This window comes from Cydia splendana, chromosome Z (genome assembly GCF_910591565.1).
Source record: "Cydia splendana chromosome Z, ilCydSple1.2, whole genome shotgun sequence".
Classification (NCBI taxonomy): Eukaryota; Metazoa; Arthropoda; class Insecta; order Lepidoptera; family Tortricidae; genus Cydia; species Cydia splendana.
This window is the reverse complement of record NC_085987.1, coordinates 4555387-4572101: the sequence shown is the minus strand read 5'-3', so window position 1 is coordinate 4572101 and position 16715 is coordinate 4555387. Positions and strand designations below refer to the sequence as shown.

General features: G+C 39.6%; 1 long non-coding RNA gene across 2 annotated transcripts; it reads left to right on the top strand.

The window, feature by feature from the left end:
• Positions 1-8898: 8898 nt before the first annotated feature.
• LOC134804444 (uncharacterized) lies at positions 8899-14193 on the top strand. Of its 2 annotated transcripts, none has more exons than XR_010146127.1 (3): positions 8899-9048; positions 9581-10304; positions 13985-14193. It is a non-coding gene; the product is annotated as an uncharacterized LOC134804444 (long non-coding RNA). The 2 variants fall into 2 exon arrangements; XR_010146128.1 differs by lacking the exon at positions 8899-9048 and adding an exon at positions 9112-9131.
• The last annotated feature ends 2522 nt before the right edge of the window (positions 14194-16715 follow it).

Here is a 16715-nt window from a genome sequence, read left to right as displayed (position 1 = left end):
GACGTCTGGTTGGATTCGTCACCTTGCGATACATTGTTGCTGAGCACTAATTGCTTTAGGTACTTACATATTTTATCAAACCCTATTTGGAATTCTGTTAAAATTGCTTGGTTATTAAGGTGCCACAGGTTCAAGGAAAGGAGTTTTTGAATAAAATTAATGAATTCTTCTTCTTCTTCTTTATATTTAAGAGCTGTGCTCTTGTCGGTGGAGCAATCTCCAACTCGCCCGGTCCTCTGCCAACTCCTTAACCTTCTGGTATGACACGACCTGAACCTTTTCTTTTATTTGGTTGAAATAATTTATTCTCGGTCTTCCTCTTCCTCTCTTTCCCTCTATTTTTCCTTCTATGATGTTCTTTAGGAACATGTCGTGTCGTAGCAGATGTCCAATTAGTACTCCTCTTCTATTTTCTATTGTCGCTATTATATTTATTTTCTCGTTAATCCTATCTAGAACCCTATCATTTGATATTTTTTCCGTCCAACTAATCCCTTCCATTCTCCGCCAACACCACATTTCGAAGCTTTCTAATCTTTCTCTCTCTTTTTGTGTCAGTGTCCACGTTTCATAGTATGTTAGTTACATAACTTTATGAATCTAAATTGGAATGTAAATTTACACTCACGGTCATTCACAGTAAATACAAAGGGTTATGTACATTTATGATCGTGGCTGTAGGTACGTGTACATTACAAACGGGGGACCTTGGTGTGCTTAAGTGCATCTCATTCAAAAGGTCCCCCGACTGCAATAGAAATTAAATGTACACGTACCTACAGTCACGGTCATAAATGTACATAACCCTTTGTATTTACTAGGAATGACCGTGAGTGTAAATTTACATTCCAATTTAGATTCATAAAGTTATGTAACTAACATATCAAAATTATTTTTAGCTTTTCAGTTCGCTTTAAAATGCAGCAGACGTGTTTTAATTTTTTAATTAATTAATTTTATTTTTAACATTTTAGTGAATAAACTGAGTAAAACTATGATTTATAAAGATTTCCCCCGGCCATTTAGTTTGTCGACAAAGTTCTTTTTATGTGGATATTAGTTCCTGGGATTGGGAACTTTTAATTAAGCTCACCGTTCCGGAATACGGACGTCTTTTCTGTGGATAAAATGTGGATGTGTTCACAATTTTGGACATTTGACATTTTTATATACAGCTTCTTAACTTCTTGAAAAGAAGTAGGTGTTTAATTATAATGCCCATGGGGGTTGTCCCTGTCACTAAAATAGTTTTTGACCTAATTATCTTCGTCGTAACTTCAGCAAGACGCACACATGGCCTTTCGCAAAATAGCACCAAATCAAAGATACGCGTCAGACTGGATGTAAAGGGTCTATTCGACGCTAACATCTTTAAGTGTTAAGTTGTAACTACTACCTACTTACAAATGATGAACTTTCAAATATAGGTAAGTAGCCCTGACAGACTAGCTATGGCTTAAGGCCGAGCTCTGATGCGTAGGGCCGAACACCTAAAGCGTCCAAGAGAAGCGCGCTTCTAAGCTGCGGGACGTTAGCGGTGAAACACAAGCACTGTACATGTGTCAAAATACGTAGGCTGAAGACCGACCTCCGCGTAAGGCCGAAGGGTCAGGGATTCCAGCAATTCCTGCAATTTCTTCAAATAACTGACCGAGTTCCACGAGTACTAACCTCCCGCAGCTCGGTCTTCAGCCTTGCGTGGAATCGCGCCTTCGCAATTAAGATACTAGGGGAAAATTGTTGAAAGCGCGTAGGTACCTGTCGGACACTCGGGGCCTTCGGCTTTACGGGGAGTTCGGTCTACTGGCTTCGCATTTAAACACTTTGTAACATTGTTCTGTGTTTAAATACTAAAGGTACACCTGTCTCGGACACTTCGGGCTTTCGGCCCTACGCGAAGTTCGGCCTTCGGCCTTCGTCTTTGTACTATTGTTCTATGTTTGAATAGGTACTAAAGACGCGCCTTTCTCGGTCGCCTCAGGCCATCGGATTTTTGAAAAGCAATACTAGGGGAAATTGCAATAAGTGCATACTACCTGTCGGACGATCCAGGCCTTCGACCCTACCCGGAGCACGGCCTTTGGCCTGCCCATTTAGGTACTTGTTCTATTGTTCTGTGTTTGAACACTACACTCCTGCAGCTCGACCTTTGGTCTTGACAGTTAAGATATCAAAGGAAGTTGCAGAAAGCGCGGAGGCGTTAGGCCCTACGCGGAGCTCACACTTCGGCCAGGGGGGTTTCACTACGCAGTTTAGGTACATCGGATTTTTGAAAAGCAATACTAGGGGAAATTGCAATAAGTGCGTACTACCTGTCGGACGATCCAGGCCTTCGACCCTACCCGGAGCACGGCCTTTGGCCTGCCCATTTAGGTACTTGTTCTATTGTTCGGTGTTTGAGCACTACACTCCTGCAGCTCGACCTTTGGTCTTGACAGTTAAGATATCAAAGGAAGTTACGGAAAGCGCGGAGGCGTTAGGCCCTACGCGGAGCTCACACTTCGGCCAGGGGGTTTCACTACGCAGTTTAGGTACATTTTATTACATACCAGACGACCGGTCTGGCCTAGTGGGTAGTGACCCTGCCTGCGAAGCCGATGGTCCTGGGTTCGAATCCCAGTAAGGGCATTTATTTGTGTGATGAACACTAATATTTGTTCCTGAGTCATGGGTGTTTTCTATGTATATAAGTATGTATTTATCTATATAAGTATGTATATCGTCGCCTAGCACCCATAGTACAAGCTTTGCTTAGTTTGGGGCTAGGTTGATCTGTGTAAGATGTCCCCAATATTTATTTATTTATTTATTTTATTTATTTATTTATTTGGCCGGCGCGCCGCCCAGGCCGGCAGGTGTATGGCAGTGGGCTGCCGCTCGACCGCACGATAGTCGTGTCACGTGGCGCTCGCGCAAAGAAGATTCACCGTTCGTGCGCGGTTATAAGTTTCAATTTTGTTGCAGGCGGCGAGTATAGGTATAATTTTATACCTAAATCTGACTTTTGTGAAGGAGTGAATTTTCTGTACGGTAGTACTATCAGTTACTTCGAGCAACACGGAAGGGAGGCGGCATTCGCACCATTTCCCCTCTGCCGAGGTACAAGATTAGCGCGTCAATCTAATCTAGCGCGGGTAATAAAACTAGTTGCACTTGGATTTTTCACTAGACCGAGTCCAGACGCGCGCGTGAACACTGCTGCACATAAATGCCTGTTTGCTCGGCTTTTTGTTATAAAAAGAGGTCGGGGACATCAAATTTACAAAAAGAAAGTGTTACATTTCACATGTAATATTTTTTTTTACATATCATACGTTTAATTACATTCAAACACAATTATTATATTTTAGTCTCATGTAATTGTTGGATTTATCGATTTTGCTCGCTCAGTACAAATTGCGGATCGGTCGAGCGACAAATCCGACTTCTCATCTCTCAGAATACAATAACATACTTCAACGAAAATGTGTTAGTGTGCGTGTTGTGACACTTGTCACTCGTCCGTACACAAAAAGAGATCGAGGTTTGCAAGATGTCTTTGACGTGTGTCATTTTCTATGTATTTGTGTCGTCATTACAGATTGGATTTTGTATGTAAGTGTGTGAGAAGTGCGACTGTGTGCACCTTTCCCCCCGCGAAAAATGGCAGAAAGATTTGTACGGTGAGATATCGCTTGGGCCCCTCCCTTCCGATGTATCGGAAGCCGGTGTTGCTCGAAGATCAGTTATTCTGTGCTTCGGCTTTTGAATTAAGACAAGTGTCTGCTAGTACTAGTTAGAAATGAAAAAACTGGGCAAGTGCGAGTCGGACTCGCGCACGAAGGGTTCCGTACCATAATGCAAAAAAAAAACAAAAAAAAAGCAAAAAAAAAAACGGTCACCCATCCAAATACTGACCACTCCCGACGTTGCTTAACTTAGGTCAAAAATCACGTTTGTTATATGGGAGCCCCATTTAAATCTTTATTTTATTCTGTTTTTAGTATTTGTTGTTATAGCGGCAACAGAAATACATCATCTGTGAAAATTTCAACTGTCTAGCTATCACGGTTCGTGAGATACAGCCTGGTGACAGACGGACGGACGGACGGACGGACGGACGGACAGCGAAGTCTTAGTAATAGGGTCCTGTTTTACCCTTTGGGTACGGAACCCTAATAAAGGACGGCTCGAAGGTGTTCAGACACAGAATGTCAATTCACATGTATTGTTACAGTCGACCTATATACATGTTAAATATACAGGAGAGACATAATAATATAATCATTGTCACATAAATACTTCTTACTATTATGAAAATTAGTTTATTTTAAATGATCGTGGTTAGTATGTACCTACCTACGCTCTTGTTAAAACAAAACCTGTTTTTTTTTGCAGTCGGGTTGAATTAGTAGGCCAATACCTACAATTTTATTTACAAGAAGTATAAGAATGCAATAAGCCAGAAATTATTCGAACCCCATCGCTTAAATCGAAGTTCACACGATTAGATTGCAATAGCGCGATTTAGATCATGCTTTTAGTTCCTAAATTCACCTTATAAAAATCATATGGATGATTTGTATATATTTTTATGATCAGCGGTAAATACCCTTTTATTTGATAGCTCACTAAATAAGATAGAAGGATTTATTTTACTTCGCACATTTTGTAAATCCGTATTTTACCAAAATAAGACCTAAACGCGTATGTTGCATATATATTTTAAATCGTCTTTCAAAGCTCTTCATTTTGAGACCCCACTCGATAGGTTTGCAAGGTTTTTTTTTCTAAACGTCACGCAATATTGTGTATTACGTCCGCCATATAGTTTTTATAATGACGTCATATAGCCTATGTCACCCGGGATGACGTAAGGATTCTAATGATATATCTTCTTCTTCTTCCTCGCGTTATCCCAGCATTTTGCCACGGCTCACATAGGAGCCTGGGGTCCGCTTGACAACTAATCCCATGATTTGACGTAGGCACTAGTTTTTACGAAAGCGACTGCCATCTAGACGTGTGCGCCGCGCCGGCGCGCCGCCGCCGCCGGGCTCTTTGACCACGCCGCCGCCGCCGCCGATAAATGATCGGCGTGAAATCGGCGTGACCTTGAGTGTTGTTAATTAGCTATTCCAAGTTGATTTTTGGATTACAAAATGGATTTTTTGTATTATTTATGTTACAGTTGTCAAATATACATCAATTCATATTCATATTTATAAGTCCACGGCCGATTCGGCCACGGCGACTGCTATCAACTCCGTTGCTGTCTCTGTTGTGCTCGCACTTGGCTGACGTAGCCGATCTTGTTACTAAAAGTTCGCGAACATTGCGGGCATGTGAGCACACCATTTGAGTAATTATAATGTATTGCCGCAGCTGGTCTGGCTTTTACTTCATCGCGCTTGGCATCCAGCTCTAAGCGCCGTCGCGATTCAAAATCAGTTACGTTGGCATTTATTGCTGCCCGCCATTCCGTCCGTATGGCTGCCTGCTGCTCCCATCGCGAGGGTTCTATACGACACTTTTTCATATGCCGCTTAAGCACATCTTTGTACCTGAGGAATTGGCCGCCCTGTTTCCGCTTGCCCTCCTCAAGCTCGGAATAAAAGATGCGCTTAGCCACACGCTGGTTGTTCATCCGCGAAACGTGACCGCACCACCGAAGCTGACGTCGCATGAGGTATACCTCGATACCACCCACATTTGCTCTACGCAGCACTTCGGTATTCCGAACACGATCAGACCATCGGATCTTCAGTATCTTGCGTAGGCATCTGAGGTGGAATCGATCCAGCGTGCGGATATGGCGGCGATAAACGGTCCACGTCTCAGCGGAGTATAGAAGGTTGGGCAGCACGACTGCCATATAAACGGATATCTTAGTGGCCAGTTTTAAGTCGAGCGAGCTGAGGACCTTGTGGTCTAACTTGCCAAAAGCTGCAGCCGCAGCCCCGATCCTGTCCTGTTGTTAATTTCAGCATCAAGGTCGCACTTGTATGTTAAAGTGCTCCCCAGGTAAAGGAACTTGTCCACCTGCTTCAGCTGGTCCTCGCCGTGTCTAACGACCAGTGCCTGTTGACTGACAACGTCCAGCGACATCACCTCAGTCTTCTTGACACTGATCTTGAACCCAAATCTGCGACAGGACTCGTCGAAGCTGGACATGAGCTGTTGCATGCCTTCCGGGGACTCAGTCACAAAGCACAATTCATCTGCATACATGATCTCTGTGATCACTGAGTATGAGACTTTTGTGCGTGCTTTAAACCTGGCCAGGTTGAAAATGTTGCCGTCAGTGCGATAGCGGACGCGAACACCTTCAGAGCATGTGAGTAAGACTTCTTGGACTACGACCGAAAAATACAACGCGAACAGAGTGGGTGCTAGGACGCAACCTTGCTTCACCCCGCACGTAACGGGGAAGAAGTCCGATTGTTCGTCGTCAGTAGCAACGCAGCACTCCATGTCGTCGTGTAGGAGTCTCACTAGCCTTACAAACTTCTCCGTGCATCCAAGCTTGCTCAGAACTATCCAGAGGGCTTCACGAGGCAAGCTGTCAAACGCCTTCTCGAGGTCAACAAAGCAGAGAGACAGTTGACGACCTTGCTCTCTGCTTTTCTCTTCTAGTTGACGCACAGAGAATATAGCTTCACAGGTGCCTCGGTCAGGCCGGAAGCCTAACTAAATCAACTAAACCAACTAAATAAATACATCAATTATTAATTAAATGAAACTGAATAGCCAGTTGCAGAAACTATTTGACACACCAATTAAAGTAACTGAGTAATCCTAAGTATTCACCGTCAACTGTTAACGAACAAACGAAGACTGCTGCCAGTGTTGCTTATACCTTGGACAGCTAGAATAACAAACCCCTCCATTCTCAAAGGGCTCTATATCGCCACTCATCTCTTCCCAACATGCCATGCGTGAGCCCTTAGATTCTTCGGACATATTATCCAACGCATGATGTGGAGAAACACATGAATTTAAGCCGAATGAATGGCAAACGTGCTCGAGTTGGAGCATGTGTGAGATGGTCAAACGCTATGAAGAGGTCGGCTTGCAGCAGTCTGCACCGTGCAGTCCATACGGCTTATGACCGCACGAAATGGAGACAAATTACATGTGGTCGCGGGCCTCAGCAATGAGAAAACTAGAAAGAAGATACGTCTCAGTAAGCCTGGTGCTTGTACGACAAGAAAACCATTAAAAAGAAGCCATAGCAGTCCACTATAGTCTAGCAAATGTCTAGGATATGTGGAGTTCTGTTTTGTTAAAGTACGTCATTTTTAATAGGATAAGCCATGGAAAGCTTGAGAAAACGGAGAGTTACAGATCGGATTGAAGGTCATTGGGACCAGGTAACCTCTTAATGCATGCCAGTTACTAGGGAAACTAAGTTATTATACCTATCCTATATTCATTTACAAACCCTATTTTACTCACAGCATTAATATGCTATACGTAGACGAGTAACTACACGTAGTTACTCGTAACTGACCAGTAACCTGCATTGACAAAATTTTCAAGAAAAACAACAAATTAATGATTTTTATTAAGAAACGAAAGTCAAGGTCACGCCGATTTCACGTCGAAAACACGCCGCCGCCGCCGATTTTTTGGCAAACGCCGCCGCCGATCATTTTTTAATCGGCGCACACGTCTACTGCCATCTGACCTTCCAACCCCGAGGGGAAACTAGGTCTTATTGGGATTAGTCCGGTTTCCTCACGATGTTTTCCTTCACCGAAAAGCGACTAGTAAATATCAAATGATATTTCGTATATAAGTTCAGTAAGTCATTGGTACGAGCCGGGGTTTGAACCCGCGACCTCCGGATTGCAAGTCGCACGCTCTTACCGCTAGGTCACCAGCGCTTCTAATGATATGTATATCGTACATCTAAATCGGTTAAGGCATTCAGAAGTTATGGTGGAATAAAGAAACTCACATACATACAAACATGAACGCTGAAAATAATACACTCTTTTTTTAGTAGTAGACTGGGGCAGTCGTGTAAAAAATCCTACCTCTTTGACGTGATAACGTCTTATAAATCGATGAACACCGGTAGTATTATCTTTCTTATGACGTTATCACGCAAAATTATCGTCCGTAAACCGACTTTACAGACAACCATAATTTTAGATCACAATAGGATTTCTCTAGTGACTTCATCGATTCGAATCCTGATAAGATTTTCGTTCTAAGAAAAAAATCACGAATGTAGGTATAAAACGCACGCACTTTAAAAATGTTGATTGATCATTGACTTACTATTATAAAGAAGCCATACCAAACAATGAAATTGTCGCAATCGCAACCTGTACAGTCACCTGCAATAATATGTTACTCTTCGAAGGCCGCATAAATATCTGACACGCTCTTATGGCTCTACAAATAAGATCGTGTCAGATATTTTTGCGGCGTTCGTTGTGTAGCATATTATTGCAGGTGACTGTACCAAGCGACCAAAACGTCGTAAGCGCCGTTCATGCTCCGCTTACATAGTTTGTTGTCGGCCGGCAACAAAATAGTACTTAGTTTTATTTGACTTAGCGCCACTTGCACCATCCCACTAACCCGGGGTTAACCGTTAACCTAGTGTCAAATTGTACTGGTAACCATGGTAACTGCAGGTTTAACTGGTTAACCCCGGGTTAGTGGAATGGTGCAAGTGGCCCTTAGTAACGCTCTTATCTTGCTTACACTTGGTTTTACTAATCTACCGAGTAGGTATAATCGGATGGTTCTTTTTAAAAAGTTACGCTAATTTTTCTCGCATCGAACTTTATATTATCGTGATCGCATTCAAAGTAGTGAATCTAACTACATCTGAGCAATTAGCTCAATTTACAAACTTAACTTTGCGTGTGGTCAGAACTTTAACTAACATCATTGTACAATAATAACTTGTGTGCCGTGTCGCCGCGCCGGCAACTCTTACTTTGTTAACTAATTTAGTACGTACTACGGAATAATGTGATTAGTACAGCTTTATAAGCTGGGTTCGTTAGTAATTATAATGTATTTCGTGAGTTGCTTCAGCAACTGCAGGTGAGTTTTCTAACACGCAATAATAGGAAATTAATAATTATTTTTAATTAATATTTTTTATTTTGTGATAAAAAATAAATTAGGTAAACCTTGCGATTTCCAAATGGCTTTGCAGTGAAATAATATAGATAAGGTCTACTCAATGATTGTCACTGAAAAATTTATCATTGTCACTTTTTTTCCCAAGTGGCTTACAGTACAGAGATACTTATCATAATACAAAATACAATAAAATTAAATATACACTAACTAAATTATAAAATGTAAACTGAAGTAATTGAAATAACTAATAAGAGAGCTACAGATGAATATAGTATACTTAAAATGTACCTACTTACATACAAAAAAAAACAATTACAAAAATGCCCAACTTAAGTCGGCCTATGGCATAGACTGATGATGATGATGATCTCTGTGTCAAATAAGTTTGCACATGCCCACCATTGTTGTATCATCAGGGAAATACGAGTAGGTAGGGGATTTCTGCATTCTCTATGCAAAACATTTTGACCAAAAGTCATTAATTTTTCAGAAATGGGACTCTCCAATAATAATATGCTCTGTTTCTACGTGTTAGCCGCCTTCCTAGCGATCGGCGACTGCACCTTAACCCCCATAGTACGTCCATTCTTGTCTCTGCTTAATGCACCTCTTTCTACCTTGGGCAATAATGGAAACCCTTCTCTTTCCTCCTATCCATATTCTGTGTCATCCGGTCGATGGGGAGGAGGAAAAATGGATACACCAGTCATCATACCGAAAGTAACAACTCTCGATGGCGGTCTATCGTCAAAAACTCCTGTTGCAAAGGTAATAAAAACACACCTGATGAACCCCCAGATGGACATGTGGACAAATAAACCTGAAGAGTCATATAGATATTTGAATAAGATGGGAAAATACGACGGTGTACCCAAAGTAACGGTTAGTCCTTGGAAAAAAGGAGTCACAGGTTTGAATAAGGGTTGGTTAATTGATGGTTCACGACAAGAAGATTTGGCAAAAAAACGTGTGATTGTTACACCATTGAAAGGCGGATCCAGAAGAATGATGCTGCTCCAAAAGAATGTTATGGATGGTGATTCAGGAGAAGACGGAGGCTTCTTGAAATATGGGTCGAATGAGCTAGGTTCTAATGAAGAGTCTTGGAAAACGACTAAATTTTTAACCCCGACCGCGATGGATGGTGAAAACTTGGAACGTGACATGCCGAAAGAAGACATGGAACGTATCGTGATTATAGAGAAACCGATTTCGTAAGTACCTAATGTGTAGTTTATTTTATAACCTTAGGTCAATGTGGATAAGATTGGCATGTACATTTTTTGGCTGGGAAGACGTCACAGGGCAAGAACTCTCGTATTTGTTTGTATGTGTGTTCTATTTCGCTCGGGCACAATCAAAAAGGAAGGGCTTCGCTTCTTCTGCTGTACCGTCCTTCTATGTGGAGTATGTGTACAATCGCAAAGAGCTTAACTCTAAGCGACGAAAGAGCTTGTTGACGGTCATATGTATCTGATAGACAGTCTTCTCCAAAATAAGAATGTTTAAGTGGATAGAGTCTGTTTGGAAATGGATACCTAATTACAGATGTAGTGCATAATTGTTTTAATTTCTCATGCTCTGAAAGAGGGGAATTGTTGTTCCAAAAGGTGTACAGAAAATGATACGTTTCTGCACTAGAGCATTTTAGGTTCTAAGTACGATTTTATAATTTTTTTTACGATATAATGGAAATTTGGATATACGAGTATGTAAATGGATTTGTTAAGTATACAATTTCCATTTTGATATTTGACTCGCCATTCCATAAATAACGATAAGGTAAGTACCCCTATTAACGAGCCCATTAAAATCGGCAGTGATTACCGCGGTATGTACAAAAAGGCGTTTTATAAGAAAGTCAATTGATTTTTTTTTTAATTTAAGTACACACAAATAAAGCCTTCTCTTTTGACTGCCGAATAAGTATAGCACTAGTAAAGAAACACAAAGTCAATAATTCGAAAACCGTAAACTAACTCACCGGGGGCGCATGATTTGTATGCTCCATACTAATGCGCAACACCTCAAGTAAGCAAACGGGTATTTTATTTAGTGATTTTCATAGTAATGGTGAATATTATAGAAATACTAAGACTTTATAACAATTCTTAATTATGATATTTATGGTTCCCACATACTCAATTTGTAAATATTTGCTTGCCAATAGTAAAAAATAGGAATTTCAAAACCTCGGTGTTGGGTTCCATTTTTTGGTGAGGTTCCTAATTTCGAGGTATACCTCGGTAATAGCGGAAACGGTATTTTAACTTCGAAGGGTTGTATATTCATATGTAAATACACATTTCCTTAACTCTTGATGTTATTGAAATATTTAACCATCTATAAAGCTAAAGAGCTATTAACGTGGTATGAAATCTATTCAAGAACTCTTAATTTTGGCTACAGTTTTAAGCACTTAACTGGAGGTTTTCTTAGAAACCATTATATGAGAATCTTGTTTAAATATTGATATAAAAACAAAAGCATGGCTGTCAAGTCTGTTTTATACTATGTTTTGTAATATTTAGAATCTTCCATTTTTATTGTGTTCAAAATATACACGATCTCTATTTATTTTTATTACTCGTAAATGAGTTTTACAATAATGTGAAATAAACCGTTTAGCGATGGTTACAAAACACATCACTCGGTAATAAGATGTATGGGAACCTAATACCGATCCACCTACAACTTTGGTAGGAAATTAATAGGTTAATACTTAATATAATTATTATAAAACCTATTGTATTATTTTAATTATTAGAACATATAATACACCAACATACAATATTAATTTATTTTAATATTTGAGTTCACATATCTTGTATGGCCATTTATTTGTGTGATGAACACAGATATTTGTTCCTAAGTCATGGGTGTTTTCTATGAATATTTGTACGTATTTATCTATATAAGTATGTAAATCGTCACCTAGTATCCATGTCGTAGTCAGATCGTATAATCCGCCGTATTACATTACGGCTAGCCGTTTTCAAAAACAGGGGCGTTTTGAAATGCGGCGGTTCGACGATAAGCCGGATTGTCATTGCGATACGTTCTTCAATAAGGCGGCCTACGTTTAGCCGCATCGTACTACTATTTTAGATTGTAGAGTGACCAGTTCTTTCGGTCGCCTACGTAACCGGAGTTTGACAATGTTTGCAATTTAATTTATTTTTACCATGGTCCCACCGCACTACACGTGTTTCTTTTCCAAAACATTTCCTTCACAACTTAAATAGACGGAGCCCCGCAAGCGGGGCTCCTATTTCTGGGCGGTTTGCCCTTCGGGCATCTGAAGCTACCTAACGAACCTAACCTACTTACCTACCTACGCTTTTTTCCTCAAAGTGTAATGTTTTCACGGACGTCTCACTAAATCAATATGTAGGTAGGTTAGGTTCGTTAGGTAGCTTCAGATGCCCGAAGGGCAAACCGCTCAGAAATAGGAGCCCCGCGAAGCGGGGCTCCGTCTAGTTAAGTTGCGAAGGAAATGTTTTTTGAAAAGAAACAGTCCGACGAACTCCAGATTTGATGGACACACCAGCGTTTGTCAGGCAGCGCCACAGGTGTTAAAAATGGGAACTAAAAACTGTCAAAGCGGCGGCTAATGACTCGCTGTATTACATTACGGCTAGCCGTGTTGAAGAACGTATGGCGCCGAATACATTCCGGCGGATTCTCATTCAGCCGCATTCAATCCGGCTAATCGTTAAACCGCCGCATTTCAAAACGCCCCTGTTTTTGAAAACGGCTAGCCGTAATGTAATACGGCGGATTATACGATCCGACTGCGACATCCATACTATCCAATCTATCCATAGTACAAGCTTTGCATAGTTTGGGGCTATATTGATCTGTGTTAGATGTCCTCTTATATAGACCGACTTTTTAATTTCTACAATTTCTTGTCGGTCTATATTTATATATTTTATGTAGATACTCGTATACAGCATGTATTTTCGATACGACCACATATCTATTATCTAACTGTAGTTAGTAGGTGTAGGCTCAAAAGAATTAATATTCATAATTATGTTTTACTAAAAATACTCTTGTTTCGATAAAGAAAGACAAAAAAATAAATAAATTGAATCTTTTGATCGGAAATCAGATTAAATATAATACCAATGCCTACTATTTATTTAACTACTATTGTCAAATAAATATAAGTACTTAGGTATATAAATAAGGAACTCAAAATGCGATGGGTTTATTTACCCTCGTAAAAAGGAACCCTTATCCGCGGTATTTGGGTAACAATTATCAATTACCACGGTAATAGGCGATTTCGACGTTTTGGTTTTAATAATTATTTTTTTCTATATAATTGGCCAAAACAAGTCCAAAAACGAATGAAATATAAATTTCGATATACAAACTATCATAAAAAAATATGTCTTTGTTCATACAGAGCCAGCTTATGCTTCATTTTTGGCTCTCTTTGTAAAAGTTGCTTAACCCCCTCGTTAATAGGGGTACTTACCTTACTTTTGTCTAAATTGTGAATTGAAAGTACCCTAAAAATACTATAAAAATTTATACTAAGTCATGTTTTTAAAAATATATATGCATTTTAATTTCCTCGTATTCGAAATGAAAAGTAGAGTTTTTTACTCGGGTGAAACGCATCATTTTAGCCTCGGACTAAACTACCTCGGCAGAAATGAGTGCCTTTCATCCCTTGGTTAACAATCTTCTATTTCCGTCGTATTTTCTTGGAAACGTTGGTATTTGTCATGCTACTTCTGTTGTCGACCTCAGTACTTATTGTACTGAAGACTGTCTGAAATAGCACAACACGTGCGTTTCCGTGAAAATACGATGGCAAACAATTATGCACTACATCTGTACGCAGTAAATATAAAACAGAGCTTACTTATACTTTCAGGTCCTGGTCCCACACATCTCATAATCACCTCTGGCGCGGGTACAAAATTGCAAGAAATGGCAAAACTGCCTGTCCATACTGCAACGAAGTAAATATGGTTTGATTTACTGTCCTTACTGATGTAATATTGCGATAAAAGTTTCAAATTCATTCAAGTTGTTATTAGGCCTTTATTCAGTTTGAAAATACAGATTTTACTTTCGGGTGGATTGATTTAATTCTTACTTCTCCTCTCAGACCTGTTCATGTTACTCTTATTATTTCCTGTTCATCCTTAAAGAATACGGGGCCAGTCCGTAAAGAATAGGTACCAGTCAGCCATCATCTAAGGTAAGTACCCCTATTAACGAGCCCATTAAAATCGGCAGTGATTACCGCGGTATGTACAAAAAGGCGTTTTATAAGAAAGTCAATTGATTTTTTTTTTAATTTAAGTACACACAAATAAAGCCTTCTCTTTTGACTGCCGAATAAGTATAGCACTAGTAAAGAAACACAAAGTCAATAATTCGAAAACCGTAAACTAACTCACCGGGGGCGCATGATTTGTATGCTCCATACTAATGCGCAACACCTCAAGTAAGCAAACGGGTATTTTATTTAGTGATTTTCATAGTAATGGTGAATATTATAGAAATACTAAGACTTTATAACAATTCTTAATTATGATATTTATGGTTCCCACATACTCAATTTGTAAATATTTGCTTGCCAATAGTAAAAAATAGGAATTTCAAAACCTCGGTGTTGGGTTCCATTTTTTGGTGAGGTTCCTAATTTCGAGGTATACCTCGGTAATAGCGGAAACGGTATTTTAACTTCGAAGGGTTGTATATTCATATGTAAATACACATTTCCTTAACTCTTGATGTTATTGAAATATTTAACCATCTATAAAGCTAAAGAGCTATTAACGTGGTATGAAATCTATTCAAGAACTCTTAATTTTGGCTACAGTTTTAAGCACTTAACTGGAGGTTTTCTTAGAAACCATTATATGAGAATCTTGTTTAAATATTGATATAAAAACAAAAGCATGGCTGTCAAGTCTGTTTTATACTATGTTTTGTAATATTTAGAATCTTCCATTTTTATTGTGTTCAAAATATACACGATCTCTATTTATTTTTATTACTCGTAAATGAGTTTTACAATAATGTGAAATAAACCGTTTAGCGATGGTTACAAAACACATCACTCGGTAATAAGATGTATGGGAACCTAATACCGATCCACCTACAACTTTGGTAGGAAATTAATAGGTTAATACTTAATATAATTATTATAAAACCTATTGTATTATTTTAATTATTAGAACATATAATACACCAACATACAATATTAATTTATTTTAATATTTGAGTTCACATATCTTGTATGGCCATTTATTTGTGTGATGAACACAGATATTTGTTCCTAAGTCATGGGTGTTTTCTATGAATATTAGTACGTATTTATCTATATAAGTATGTAAATCGTCACCTAGTATCCATGTCGTAGTCAGATCGTATAATCCGCCGTATTACATTACGGCTAGCCGTTTTCAAAAACAGGGGCGTTTTGAAATGCGGCGGTTCGACGATAAGCCGGATTGTCATTGCGATACGTTCTTCAATAAGGCGGCCTACGTTTAGCCGCATCGTACTACTATTTTAGATTGTAGAGTGACCAGTTCTTTCGGTCGCCTACGTAACCGGAGTTTGACAATGTTTGCAATTTAATTTATTTTTACCATGGTCCCACCGCACTACACGTGTTTCTTTTCCAAAACATTTCCTTCACAACTTAAATAGACGGAGCCCCGCAAGCGGGGCTCCTATTTCTGGGCGGTTTGCCCTTCGGGCATCTGAAGCTACCTAACGAACCTAACCTACTTACCTACCTACGCTTTTTTCCTCAAAGTGTAATGTTTTCACGGACGTCTCACTAAATCAATAGGTAGGTAGGTTAGGTTCGTTAGGTAGCTTCAGATGCCCGAAGGGCAAACCGCTCAGAAATAGGAGCCCCGCGAAGCGGGGCTCCGTCTAGTTAAGTTGCGAAGGAAATGTTTTTTGAAAAGAAACAGTCCGACGAACTCCAGATTTGATGGACACACCAGCGTTTGTCAGGCAGCGCCACAGGTGTTAAAAATGGGAACTAAAAACTGTCAAAGCGGCGGCTAATGACTCGCTGTATTACATTACGGCTAGCCGTGTTGAAGAACGTATGGCGCCGAATACATTCCGGCGGATTCTCATTCAGCCGCATTCAATCCGGCTAATCGTTAAACCGCCGCATTTCAAAACGCCCCTGTTTTTGAAAACGGCTAGCCGTAATGTAATACGGCGGATTATACGATCCGACTGCGACATCCATACTATCCAATCTATCCATAGTACAAGCTTTGCATAGTTTGGGGCTATATTGATCTGTGTTAGATGTCCTCTTATATAGACCGACTTTTTAATTTCTACAATTTCTTGTCGGTCTATATTTATATATTTTATGTAGATACTCGTATACAGCATGTATTTTCGATACGACCACATATCTATTATCTAACTGTAGTTAGTAGGTGTAGGCTCAAAAGAATTAATATTCATAATTATGTTTTACTAAAAATACTCTTGTTTCGATAAAGAAAGACAAAAAAATAAATAAATTGAATCTTTTGATCGGAAATCAGATTAAATATAATACCAATGCCTACTATTTATTTAACTACTATTGTCAAATAAATATAAGTACTTAG